A 14,018-nucleotide genomic window follows, 5' to 3' on the forward strand; every position below is an offset into this window, starting at 1 on the left:
ATCCCTGAGCCCTTAATATTCCCAACTCTATACATTTAGTCTCTGACCCCAGTCTATCCATTTGACTTCCTCACATCCCTTCTACTAAACAGTAGCATGAAGGCACTTAAACATTTATGGGATTTTCAAGTACAGCACAGTTATCTCTCTAGTAAACTAAATGAGTCCCATATCCCCAACCAGAAAGAGTGCAAAATAATGCTTTTCAAGATGAAATTAATATGGTTTCTTTCTAAATGTAGAGAAAAGTTCACACCGATAGAGACAATATTCAAAATTGCATCCTTGATACAAAAAAAGGTCACACAATTACCAAGAAGCTGATAAAACCAGCTGCAAGGTTATTCACAAAGACGATGCTCAGAAAGGGAGTAGAATGAAGTTTTACCAAGTGTCACTTTGAGTATCACTTTGGGATATAATGTGAAAGGTGAGTTCCTCTCATCTGTGTGTGTGCTAGCTGACATTTTCTGTTGGGACATAACCAACTGACGGTGCACACACAGAGCATGAATGTTCTCGAAAGGCACGTGACATCTATATATGAGGGAGATGGTTTAAGTAACATTGCATTCTCTGAATAAACCCGAGAAAACTCAGGCTATAAGAGAAGAGATTTTGCATATAGTAAATGATTATTTGAAAGCCACGACATAGACTAGAAGCAGTCAAGTGTTCAGGAAGAAAGGGTGTGGCCACACAAAGAATGTCCTTGGATGGTTGGCCTTGACTGAGTATTGGGTTAGGGTCTCTTGTCTGTACCCTCCATGAGCCCTGTGCATATCTCCATCACTGCCCTCATTGCGCCAAATTAGAATTCTGTGTGGCTGTTCCTTTATTAGATGGTGAGCTCTTGGAAGTTAGTTCATTGACTGGCACATAGTAGGTGCTCAGTAATGATTGCTGAATGAATGAACAAGGAAGTCAATCAGGATTCAGGGAATTGAAAGTGAGGTGGGTTATTTCTTCATAAACTGAAAACTAGAGGCATTTTTCACCCTTCCCTGGGCATGCCATGTCCTTAGGCTTCCAAAGAGGATTTAAATCACAAGACGCTGGGGAAGAAAGCTGATGATCAAAGTGGGTGGACCCTGGTCTGGATGCAAATAATTCACAAGAGGCAGAACTCTGGCAGGCAGCTCCCATCCTGAATAAGGCAGGAGTGAAAAGTGCAGGCAGGTCCTTGAGGAAGTTTCTCTCCCTCAGCTCCTGAACCTGCTTCTGAGCAGAGTTCTAGATCAAAAGAGAGATGAATGCCGTCCACGTTCTATGTTATTACCAGCATTACACCAAACACTGCAAGTTCCACCCATGCCTCTGAAGCCACCTCTTCAGGAAGTGATTTTCCTTACCTCCCCTCTCCCTACTCACTCTTCTTTCCCATTACATTAAGGGTGCTCTGTGCATGCCCCATCACAGGCGTTCAGTAATACAGATGGGGTGTACCCGGGCCACAAGATTTACCACTTGTTTCTGTCTAAGAAATATTTTTCATAATAAGGTCTTGTGTGTGGGTCCTCCCTCTAAGGATAGTTGCACTGAAGAAAGGGGTTTTCTTTTCTTCCCATTGTGTCTAGCATGGAGCAGGTAGCCTAGCATGGGATTGAGTTCTCCAGAAGTGTTTACCTATGACGGCAATATGTGAGCAAGCATCTTATTAAGGAAGCAGTCCCTGGAGAGACCAGTAAGATAATGGGGGAAGCAGAAAAGGGAAGGTGAAGAAGCCAAGTATGTGCTCTTGACCTTGGCCTGATCTGGGCTGCAAATCATACCTGAGTTGGTCCTACCTCAAGGCAAAGGGTTTTCAGATTCCTGCCCCTGCAGTCTTTGGCTACAGGCACTTTAGGCTCTCACCAATTCTGGGCAAAGTGGTTCTGGGGTTGAAGGATGTTGTGAGTTCAGTCCATTGGGAATGAGGCATATGCGACCTGGGGGATGGTGCACAAACCTGTAACACAATCCACTGAGGGGATTCAATTAGAGCAACAATAGCGTCTACAACAGTGGACACATACAGTGCCTAGGCTGCATGTTATACCACTGATTTTAATATTTTTTTAATTTTTAATCTATTTTTTATTTTATTTAAATTCAATTAGTCAACATATAGTAAGTACATCATTAGTTTCAGATGTAGTGTTCAATGATTCATCAGTTGAGTATAACACCCAGTGCTCATCACATCACATGCCCTCCTTAATGTCCATCACCCAGTTACCCCATCTCCCTGCCCACCTCCATTCCAGCAACCCTCAGTTTTTTTCCTGTAGTTAAGAGTCTCATGGTTTGTCCCCTCTCAGTTTTCCCCTCCCTTCTCCTATAATCCTTTGCACTATTTCTTATATCCCATGTATGAGTGAAGCCATATAATTGTCTTTCTCTGACTGACTTATTTCACTTAGCATAATACCCTCCAGTTCCATCCATGTTGATGTAAATCGTAGGTATTCATCCTTTTTGCTGGCTGAGTAATATTCCATTGTACATATAAACCACATCTTCTTTATCTATTCATCTGTTGAAGGGCATCTTGGCTCCTTCCACAGTTTGGCTATTGTGAACATTGTTGCTATGAACACTGGGATGCAGGTGTCCCTTTGTTTCACTACATCTGTATCTTTAGGGTAAATACCCAGTAGTGCAATTGCTGGGTCATAGGGTAGCTCTATTTTTAACTTCTTGAGGCCTCCATACTGTTTTCCAGAGTGGCTGCACCAGCTTGCATTCCCACCAACAGTGTAGGAGGGTTCCCCTTTCTCCGCATCCTCGCCAACATTCGTTGGTTCCTGTCTTGTTAATTTTAGCCATTCTAACTGGTGTAAGGTGGTTTAAATTTCTGGATGGTTATATAAACTTTAGCTTTTTGAAATGGTTTGGCATTTTGTAGTCAGTGTCTGAGTCCTGGAGGCCTTATGAGGATTGAGTATCAGCAAAAGCAGGTCTCAGGGAGATGGACCCACCTTCTTTTGGTTTTAAGGAGTAAAGTCAATATCTGTCTCTGAGCTCTCCCCTTGTTTCCCGGTAAGCTCTGACCCATGTCACCAGTGGGGGTTACCTGGAGGCATCCAGGCTCCATCACCCCAGCTCCTATGCTAGGTTCGGGTAGGATTTCAGCCAGCTTATTGCCAATTGGAAACTAGCCTGAAATAAGTGGGCAGGAAGTGCAAAGAGTGATAAGAGGTAAACACCTACCCTCTCTTCTCCCTAGGGTCATTGGGACTTCTGATTCTGAGGGAAATTTCTCACTGGATCAGGAGAAACACAGCGTATGAGGACTGAAGGCAGAAGCGTCCCCCAACTTTCATGCAGGGTTAGTCTACACATGAGAGATGGCCTGGTCCCCCAAGAATAACCCCCCCTCCACTGATGACCACCATCACTGCCCACAGCCAGGACCCTTGGGCTAAGTGATGACTCAACATCGTTTCCTTGCCAACACAACAGATTTTATTCTCTTAGGAGTTATATCTCTTCCCATAATCAGATGCGAGGGTTCCAGAAGAGAAGGTGATTGTGGTCTGAGAAGAACGTGAAACTAACTGAACTCAAAAACATGTCAAACTCACCCCTGACCGCACAGAATTTTTCTTTTCTTTTCTTTTTTTTCAAATGATGAGTTTGGAAAAAACCCTGCTTGCATTTTGCCCCAGCCTCTGGCTTGTTTGTTTTAGAAAGTCCATGAGGCTTTGAAGGGAAATATAATCCATATGTTTGAATTCCTGTTAATTTAACTCATCTTCAGCTTCTTTATGGGAGAGATTTATTGTCTATGAAAATTTTATAGATCTCTTAGATAAAATTCTCTCCCTCATATACAGACCTGATGTGCTTTTCAAGGAGCAGATTTATGCTCTGTGTATACACTGTTGGTTTCATCCCAACAGAAAAAGAGAATGTCAGCTCGTGCACCCACACGTGAGAGAAATTCACCTTGCACATCGCATCCCAAAGTGATACCCAAGGTGGTACTTGTTCTACTCCATTTAAGAGTATCATCTTTGTGAATAACTTTGCAGCTGGTTTCCTCAACTTCTTGGTACATAGGAGCAGTACATATCCTGCAAGAATACATTTACTCAAAACATACACACCTAGCACAACAGAAAGGATATATGTGGTGTGGACAAAGGCCTGAGGAGGGGACAGAAAAGGGAGTGTGCTCATAGAAAGTAAATAATGGAACAAGATGTCAGGTTTTAAAAAGGAAGGTAAAATCCCTACGAATCAATTTGTCTCTCATTTTACAGATGAGGAATCTCATTTTATAGATGAGGATGCTGAGGCCTGAAGTCACACAGTGACAGATCCCACGTCAGAACTTGGCTCTAGGAACTGCCATGTTAGTGCTCTTCACAGAATCCCAGGCTTTCTCAGGAGGGTTCATTTTCCTTGATGTTCTCACTGGGTCACCCGAGCTAGACCCCAAGGCTGCTCAGGGGCTGAGCTGCACCTTCTCCCTTTGAGCCCTGTCTTTGAGTCACTGCCCCACCCTGAGTAGCCTTGTAATCTGAATAGACCTACGGTCTCTCAAAGCCCACACAGTCTCAGACTAGAGTTTGCTCATTTGCTTCTAGAGCATGTGCCTGGGAGTCATCACTTCCTCTATCAACTGATATTTAGAGCCAGAAAGAGCCCAGGAGATCACACTGTGGACCTGCCCCTTCATTTTATGAGTAATGAACATTTGGATAAGGTCACTTCCACACTCGGACATTTTGATGTGGTTTAGAGTGAACCATCAAACTCCCATCTTAAGAAAAATCTGCCCATTCTCACAAACCACCACAGATACCCTCATGAACCCCTAGAGCAAGTCAAGGACGGAGGAGACGGACTCAAGGAAAAGGGACAAGGTTCAGGGAGGTCTTCAGTGACCGTGCACAGAAGTTTTCCACATTGATGGGTCATTTTCTTTAAGAAGCTTCTTAGCTTTAGCTTTTACATTTTTGATCTATGATTCATCTTGTATTAACTGTTATATATGGTGGAGGTAGGAGTTAATGTTTTGTGGGGGTTTTTTCCATACACCTATCCCACCGTTCCAGGACTATTTCTTGAAGACTTTCCATTTTCCATTGGATTGTTTTCATGTCTTTGTTGAAAATTAAATGACTATAGGGGCACCTGGTTAGCTCAGTCAGTTAAGCGTCTGACTCTCGATTTCAGCTCAGGTCATGACCTCAGGGTCACGAGGTCAAGCCCTGTGTCGGACTCTCTGCTAGGTGTGGAGCCTGTTTGAGATTCTCTCTCTCCCCTCCTCCACTCACGCTCACTCTCTTCCTCTAAAAAAAAAAAAGAAAGAAAGAAAATTAAATGACTATATAAGTGAGGGTCTATTTCTGAGCCCTTTCTTCTCTTTCATAGATCTCTCAATTGATTCTTACGCTGGTTGATTATTGTAGCTTCATAGCTAGTCTTGAAGTCACGTAGTGTTAAGTCCTCCACTTTGTTCTTTCCCTTTCAAGACTGTTTTAATATTCTAGGTTCTTTGCACCTCCATATACATTTCAGAATCAGCTTGTGAATTTCTGGAAGGGAAAAAAAAACCCCTACTGAAATTATGACCAAATTATGCAGCATTTTTGTGAGCATGTCAAAACTCCTGCTTCAAATACCATATGATTTCACTCATATGTAGAATCTAAAAAAACAAAACAAACAAACAAACAAAAAACAGAAACAGACCCATACATACAGAGAACAAACTGATGGTTGCCAGAGGGGATTGGGTGGGGGGATGGACAAAATGGGTGAAGGGGAGTGGGAGATACAGGCTTAAAGTTCTGGAATGAGTAAGTCATGCGGATAAGAGATAAAGCACAGGGAATATAGTCGATGGACTGTAGTAGCCTTGTGTGGTGACTGATGGCAGCTACACTTGGGGTGAGCACAGCAGAACAGACTGACTCGTCGAATCACTGTGTTGTACGCCTGAAACTTGCATAACATTGTGTGTCAATTATATTTCAATTAAAACAAAAACCCCTCCTGCTCTAAATTTTCAGCTGTGCATTTAATTAATGGTGAAACTGAGACCTAAAGGCAATCATGAGACTTGCCTGAGGTCACGACTTATATGGGGCCCACAGCAATTCCGGGTCTTTCAACCCCCAGCCTGTTTACTTGATTCCTCATAGCACTGTGTCCAAAATACACTCAGCATCATCCTACACGTGGGTCAACACCCACAGGGATAAAGGACTATAGCTGACAAAAGCCTCAGTCACGGCCACCTTCTTTAGCCACTGAATGGTTTTCCCATAGGGAAAAAAAAATGCCATTAGTTTTCAAAGTGACAAAGTCTTATCTTGTCACCATGGCAACCCAACTTCTTCCAGCATCCTGACTGGCCTCTTTCTTGAAATAGCTTTTCTTTCAAGCTTCCCAGGCCTAAAAAGCAGAGCCTGACCACTCATTCTGATGTCCACTGGAGGAGGCCAGCACAGGATAGAACAAGCAGGGATGTCTTAAGACTTCACCCACACGGGGACCTATCTGGGAGAGGAGAGTGTCTTGGATCCTGCAAGGAAGCTGTGGACAGCAGGGGCCAACTTCTCAGAATTTTGAATGAGGGCTAGATGCTGATGTGCTTTGGCTCAAAACCATAATTCTTGGCTTCAAGGACATTTTGTCTACTTGAATAATCAGGACAAAAGCAAAGCAAGCCAACTTTTCAAATGGAGACATGTCCCTTCCTAGAGGAAATCTCAGAGACTTTGATAGGTAACTCTACCTGTGGCTTCCGAGAAGGAACACGGCATGTAGAATTTTCCAATTCATCATGTGGTTATAATTTATTATTTGACCATATAGCTGATCTAACAGAATGTCATCACTCTTATTATTCTCTCTCCAGAGAAACCCCTAATGTCAAATAGCCATCCCCTTTGATAAATTCCATAGGCTGAACACTTGCTTATTCATGAAATACTCTTTATTAATACTTCCTGTAAGAACAGGTCACAATATTACTTTCCTTAGTGCTACCTCAAAGGCCCACAATGACCCTTAAATGGTATGGATTTTGGTGATATGGTCTTACAGGCCCACATTCCCTAAAATCAAACATTTATTTGAACTCATACAATAAAAGCATATCAAAGATGTCCTAGGTGCTTAGACTTATGCCTTATATCCTGGCTAGAACTAGTCTAGGCTAGAACAGAAACTGGAATGTGAAGGATGAGAGAAGCCCCTGCCAAAGGTCCCATGTGGTAGTGTTTTTGGAGGGATGCGTGGGCATCCGTTGAGGGACATCTAAGTTAGAGTGACATCAAAGCTGAGCCGGGAGAAAATTTCCTATATCGTGTGGTCTAGCAGCTAGAAGGAGGGTCCCTTTCTTAAACTTGTCCTGGGTCTTGAGTGTCCCCACCATTGGATTTTGAAGAAAGTGCTGTTGGGTCCCCATTTAGGTCAAGAGGTAGAAAATCTTAACCTGACAAGAACAATTGATCCACTTAGAATGTTAACTGAAGCCTAAAAGGAACCAAAAGCAAACTTGTTGGGTTAGAAACACCTGCAGAGGACGTTGAATTTCCCTGAATCCACACATGTCCACCCCAGCAGCCTTGCTGGTAACTGTCTACCAATCTGCTCTCCTGGCCCTGCTCTGGCCCCTGGGCCATCCCTCTGGTGCCAGAACATTCCTTATATGTAGTAGTTCTAGAGGAGAGCAAGTCGAACCCAAACTCTCTAATTCCATTGATAACCAGTCAGGATATTCAGGTCTTTATTTGGACACTGCCCCTGGCCCAAAAAGGTGCCATGATCTTTTAACTCTTCCTGGGGCCAGGATACCCAGTCTGGGCTCTGTACCTGAGAAACCCGAACAACAGGAAAGAAGCTGGGTTATACACTAGGCACTTGCTTTAGAACCATACATTCTATTATAGTCACTCAGCCAACCTGACTTCCATCTGAAGAGAATAGTTTTGCGTGTCTGAGTGGCTAGCCCAGAGACTGAGAACTCCCTTTGCTGAGGACACCCCCTCCAGAGAGCCCTCCCTGATTATCCCTGCCCACAGCATTCCCATCTCAAAACCCCTGCAAAATGTACCAGGCCCAGTTGTGTCTTGGCCTTAGACCTTTACCCCAACTCTTCACCCTTAGCGTGGACAGGTAAGGAGGAGAATCAATTCACTCTAGAGTAGGAATGACATATATATGGCACTGTTACCCCCCTCCCATCCTTGCCTGTGACAGACACTATTAATCAATCACTTGTTCTTTTCTTCTGAGCCCAGATGTGTCCTCAAAATCTTTCTGCACAGTAATTGATAGGAGCTAGAATCTAAGATGAAGCACATTTTTCATTCCTGTTCTAGAGATTATAGTGTGCTGGGGCACCTGGGTGACTCAGTAGGTTGAGCACCTGACTCTTGGTTTCAGCTCAGGTACCTCATGGGTAGTGGGATCAAGCCTGCATCAGGCTCCGTGCTCAGCTGGAAGTCTGCTTGAAGATTCCTTCCCTCTGCCCCTCCCCCCATTCTTGCATGCACTTGCTCTCTCTCTCTCTCTCTCTCTCTCTAATAAATAAATAAATCTTTGGAGATTATAGTGTGCTATTAAGAATAGCACAAAAGAGGTACAGGTTACAATAGTTCTGAGGAAGGAAAGATTGTTTCATTCATTTATTTATCAGATATTTATTGAGCATTTACTCTATGCCAGGCTCTGTGCTCAGCAGAGAAATGTCGAAAATGCCATCAAAGTACAGAATAGGGGTAATCAACTGACAGCGGCAGTGGGGCGGGGTGGGGGGGTCAGAGGAGGCTTCATAGGAATGGAAATTTGTAAGGAAGTAAAGAAACCAGATAAATTTGGAAGCAGGGTAAGGGAAAGGATAGCAGACGGTAAGAACAATTTTTATCAAGACACAGGTGCACAACAGCTGCGGAGAAGTTTTGATGACTAAAGTAAAGGATATCAACTAGAAATGACAGGAAATGAGTTTTTATGTGTATTTCTCAGAACCGTGCAACAGAGAGTGTGGCTTGTGGACCAGCAGCATCAGCATCACCTGGGAGCTTGTTAAAAATGCAGGTTTTCAGGCCCCATCCCAGACCCACTGAATCAGACACTCTAAGGAAGAAGCCAAGGGATATAGGATTTAATACACCTTCCAGGGGATTCTGATGGACGCGGAAGATCCAGAAGCACTGCTCCAAAATAGAGATCGATGCTACTACAAATCATTGAGTTCACCTCTGTGTCCCGTGGGGACAGTCACCATCCCCACGGGGCCCAGCATTTCCCCCACGGCACTCAGCATCACTTCCTCCCACTTTACCCGACTCCATGGAAGCTGGTGCCACCTGGGGTTTCAGACTCTACATTTCAGTATGACTTCGATCCCCTCCCCCACACCATCTGACACATCCCATCTGCCCTCATGTCCTGGAAGCTTGTTAGTCTGACTAATAACCTGAATCCACTCAATATGGATAAAACGAGACGAGATGACAGTGGGCACTGTGAAGGAGGTCATGTCAATCTCTTCAACCAGATGGACCTTTTTTCCTCAACCCCCCACTGGGCAAGGATGGAGGGCCTGGGCTCTAAGCTGGCCTGCCCAGGCTCACATGCTGACTTCTCCCTTCTCTTTCTTGCTGTGTGACTTTGAGTGGGCTGTTTAAGATCTCTGTGCCTCAGTTCCCTCAGCTGTAAAATAGAGATAATAATGGTATTTATCTCATAGGACTGTTGTGGGGATGAATGAGTTTATACAGGTAAAGTACTTTCAACAGGGCCTAACTCAATTTTATAATAATAATTATTATTAAATTATTAAAATTATAATAAAAATTATTAAATCGTCTAAAATTATTAAAAGGAATAATAAAAGTTAATAAAATTAAAGATTGTTTTAAAATATTATTTAAAATTAAAATCATTGAAATAATATTTTTAAATATGAAAAGTATTATTAGTAGTAGTAGTATAGACATTACATTATTCACCTATTGCCACAGTCTCCCGTCCTCTAGTCTCGCTTCCCTGCTCTTGGTCTTGCAACCTGGCCCACTGGACATGGTGAACTGGCAGCCTTGTTTTGAAAGGTCATTCCCTTCCTCAAAAGTCTGCAGAGGCTCCCTTGCCCATTATCATCAATGATTTTGATATCTTCCCCTTTTATGGTAAACTAATGGAACCCTTTGCTTCTAATGGACTCTTACAGATAATAGTGGACCTGCTTTAATTGAAGTCAGGGGGTTGGAATGTCCTTCCAGCTTCTCCCTTTGTCCTTCGTTGCCCCCCCAGGAGACATCCTCATGGAACTCTGGGATTCGAGGAGGGCAGCACAGAAACATTTGGCTTATGAAATGCAGGCAACAATCAGGTGGCCCATTTGCTTCAGAATGACAGTCTCCTTCCCAGAAAGGCAAACCACCAACATGTACAATGGCACCTTGCAGCTTTGCTCCAGCTGTCCACCTGGTCAACCCATCAGGACCATCAGGCCTAGATTCCCCGCCTAAGTCTGGTCTCACTCAGCTGTGTGTCTTCCCAGTCAACCCAGTCCCCAAGGGACTGATTCTTCCTCTTGACCCTGGTCTCCCTTGTGCTTGTCAGACACCCTCCGCAGGCAGGGAACAACAGACCCTGGGGAGCTCTGAGAACAGAGGCGCCTAGGAGGAGCTATTTCCAACCCAGAATGTTCTGGCCAGCTGCCCAGGCTTTGTTCCGATTTCTGATGTTCTTTAGAATCTTCTCATTACATCACTGAGAGAAGCACAATTAAGTGGTACTCTCTTTCTTTTTAATAACTTTTATGGTGTTTTCTGATTATAAATGTAACATATGGCCAATATGTTGGAAGAAATTGGTAAAATACAAAAAAAAATTTTAACGAAAAGAAAGATAAAATTTAATAGGTAGTTTTGAGAAGCAGTTTTTTTTTTTTAGGAAGAATTACTGCATGTTGGGGAGAGGAGGGATGGTAGGTGGAATGATGAGCCCGAGAAGATTCCATACCCTAATCCCTGGGGCTGTGAATATACTGAGATCCCACGCTAGTGACTACGTTACCCTACATGCGTGGCCAAAGGGATTTGGCAGATGTCATTATAATTGTATTCACTTCCTAGGGCCATGTAACAAAGTATCACAAATTGGGTCACATAAGACAACAGAAAAGACCTAAATTAAGGTGTTGGCAGGGCCGTGCACTCTCTCTCTTAGCTGCCGGTTGTTACCAGCGGTTCTTGGCATCCCTTGGCTCGAAGTTCCATCACTCCTGTCTCTGCCTCTGTCATCACCTGGCTGTATTTCCTCTGTGTTCACACGGCATTCTCCTCTCTAGGTTTCATTGTCCCTGTCTCTTTTTATTAGGACACCAGTCATATTGGATTAAGGGTCCACCCTACTCCTCATCTGACCTCATCTTCAGTACACCTGCCAAGACCCTACTTCCAAGTAAGGTCATATTCACAGGTACCCAGGGTTAGAGCTTTAACACATCTTTGGGGGAGATACAGTTCAACCCACAACAGCATTACTGGTGAGTTGATCTTAAAATAGGGAGATCGTTCTGGATTATCCCAATACAATCACATGCACCCTTATAGGCAGAGAACTTTCTCGTGCCAGAATCAGCGAGCTGCAGCACCAGGGGAAGACAGAAAGATCCCAAGCTTGAGAAGGGTTCCCCATGCCATCGCTTGTTCTGAGATTTAGGGAGCCACGTGCAAGGAGCAAAGAGAGGCCTCCAGGAGCTGAGGATGGTGCCTGGCTGACATGAGAGGAAATGGGTACCTCGTTCCTACAACCACGAGAAACTGGACTCATGCAACAACCTAAGTGGGCTTGGAAGTATATGGTCTCCCAGAGCCTCCAGAAGGGAACTGCCAACACCTTGACTTCAGCCTTGGGAGACCTGGAGCAGAGGAATCAGCTGAGCTCTACTGTGCCTAGTTTATGATCCATGGAAACTGAGAGATGATAAATGGGGTTAAGACTAAATTTATGGTAATTTGTTAAGCAGCAATAAGAAAGGAGAATATAAAGAATAACTAGGTTTCTGTCTTGAGCACTTGGTGGGTGCAATGGTCTTTACCTTGGTGAGGAAAATCTGAGAGAAGCAGGGGAGGTGGGGCAGAGCGCCAAGGACGGCAATATTTGCGAGACCTAGGAGAAAGCTCTGTGAGGACAGCAGGTTCACAGCTGGACTCATGAGCCTGGGGCTTAGCCCAGGTTGGGGGTAGAGTTACAAATGTGGGAGCCATGGCCCAGAGACAGTGTTCTCAGTGTTCACTGTGATCACCCAGAAGAAGGGAAGACAGAGAGCCCAGACTGAGCCTGGAAAACTTCCCACCCTGGCCGAGGGGAGGGGCGAGGGGAAGAAGGGAAACCAATAAGGAAACTGGATGACATGGCCTCGCAGAAAGGAGAGGTCGATGTGGTACCCGCTGTGAGACGTCTAGTAAAATGCGGCCTCAGAAAAACCCATTTCAGTTTCTTATACAATAAACATACACCCACCATACGACCCAGCAACCCCATTCTACCCAGAGAAATGAAAACCTATGTTCATTGAGACATGTGTCTACAAATGTTTACAGTGACTTTCTTTGTAATCACCCAAACCTGGAAACAACCCAAATGTCTTTCAATGGGTGAATGAAAAAACCATGGTCCATCCATACAATGGAACACTACTCAGTCCTAAAGAGGAATGGGCTGTGGATACACACAATAGCCTGGATCCAAAGGCTGTATGCTGTAGGATTCCATTTATGTGACATCCTCAAAAAGACAAACTGCAGGTGCAGAAAGCAGATCAGTTGTCACCAGGGGCCGAGAAAAAGAATGATTACAAAGGCGTACCATGAAGGAATTGTGGGGGGGGGGTGGATCCGCATTTTATATCTTGATTGTTGCAGTGATGGTTACAGGACTCCACACATGTGTCCAAACTGAGCTGAACATGTCAAAGTGTGAATTAATTTAACCTTAATTTTTTGGGTGAAGGGAAATATTAGTTAAAAAATACCCTATGAATCTAGCCATGTGGAAGTCAGCGGTGGCTTTCAGAAGAGCTGTTTGGGGAGACAACAGGCCTAGAAAGCAGCCAGAGGAGGCCCATGAGGGCCTTGTGGGGAGGGGAGTGAAGAAGCAGAGACACAGAGCACAGACACCCGTTTATCAAAGGGAGGAAAGGCAGAAGATGGCAGGAGACCAAGGCTGAGGGTTGAGTTGACCATAGCTCTCGGTTCATGACCCACTTCCATCTTCAGTTTGTGCCAGGCCCATCCCTGTCATTCCCCTTTAGTCCCTGACGCCCACAGGCTCCCATGCTAATGTGTCTGATTCATGCTTGAATATGTATGTATGCATCTGTAAAATATGAAATATTCCCCCACTCGCATTTGTGCTTTTCATTTACATAAATGGCGTTATGCAACTGGCCTCATTCTCTTTCTCCTCTTTCACTCATCACATTTTTTTAAAAGATCTGTTCTTTCTCATGGTTCTGCAGCACTGGCTCATTGCTCTGGGAGGTAGGTAGTATTCCTCAGTGAGTGTCCACTGCACTGTGCCCTCCATTCTCCCAGTGATGGACTTGAGGTTGCCTCCAGCTGCTCTCATGGACATCTCTGTGCATGTCCCCATAGCACCATGGGATAATTTATTTGTAGTACGTCCCCAAGAGTGAGATGGCTGGGTCAGAGTGTACTAAGCCTCAGTCCTAACTACCAGACTCCTTCCCTGATGATTCCGCCCATCTACATGGCCACCAACAGTGGAGGGATACAAGACAGGGACCAGGTTTTCCACACGGGATCGTGGGTAGATGGAATCATTTCTTCCTCAACTCCTCAAGTTCCCACAGAGAGGCAATTTCTACTCCTCTCCCCACGAGAGAAATGCACTTACGACTGCTTCTCCCCGCTCTGCCTTCCATTCCCAGGAAGAGTGGCTTGTGGGGTTGTGAGCATACAGAGCATCTGTGTGAGGCCTGCAGGTCCTGAATGTTTTCTCTTTGGGGTCCCCACCCAGGAGATGGGTCTCTGGGACTC

At 44.5% G+C, this 14,018-nt stretch overlaps 1 long non-coding RNA gene across 1 annotated transcript in view; it reads right to left on the reverse strand.

The window, feature by feature from the left end:
* Positions 1–3,312: 3,312 nt before the first annotated feature.
* LOC118011276 overlaps positions 3,313–14,018 on the reverse strand; it is a 41,971-nt gene continuing 31,265 nt past the window's right edge. The window contains exon 4 of the long non-coding RNA XR_004679442.1: positions 3,313–5,528. This is a non-coding gene — a long non-coding RNA (uncharacterized LOC118011276). The remainder of the gene's footprint in view (positions 5,529–14,018) is intronic.

This window comes from Mirounga leonina, unplaced genomic scaffold, assembly GCF_011800145.1.
Source record: "Mirounga leonina isolate KUSES-001 unplaced genomic scaffold, KU_Mleo_1.0 Mir_150, whole genome shotgun sequence".
In the NCBI taxonomy this organism is placed as follows: domain Eukaryota; kingdom Metazoa; phylum Chordata; class Mammalia; order Carnivora; family Phocidae; genus Mirounga; species Mirounga leonina.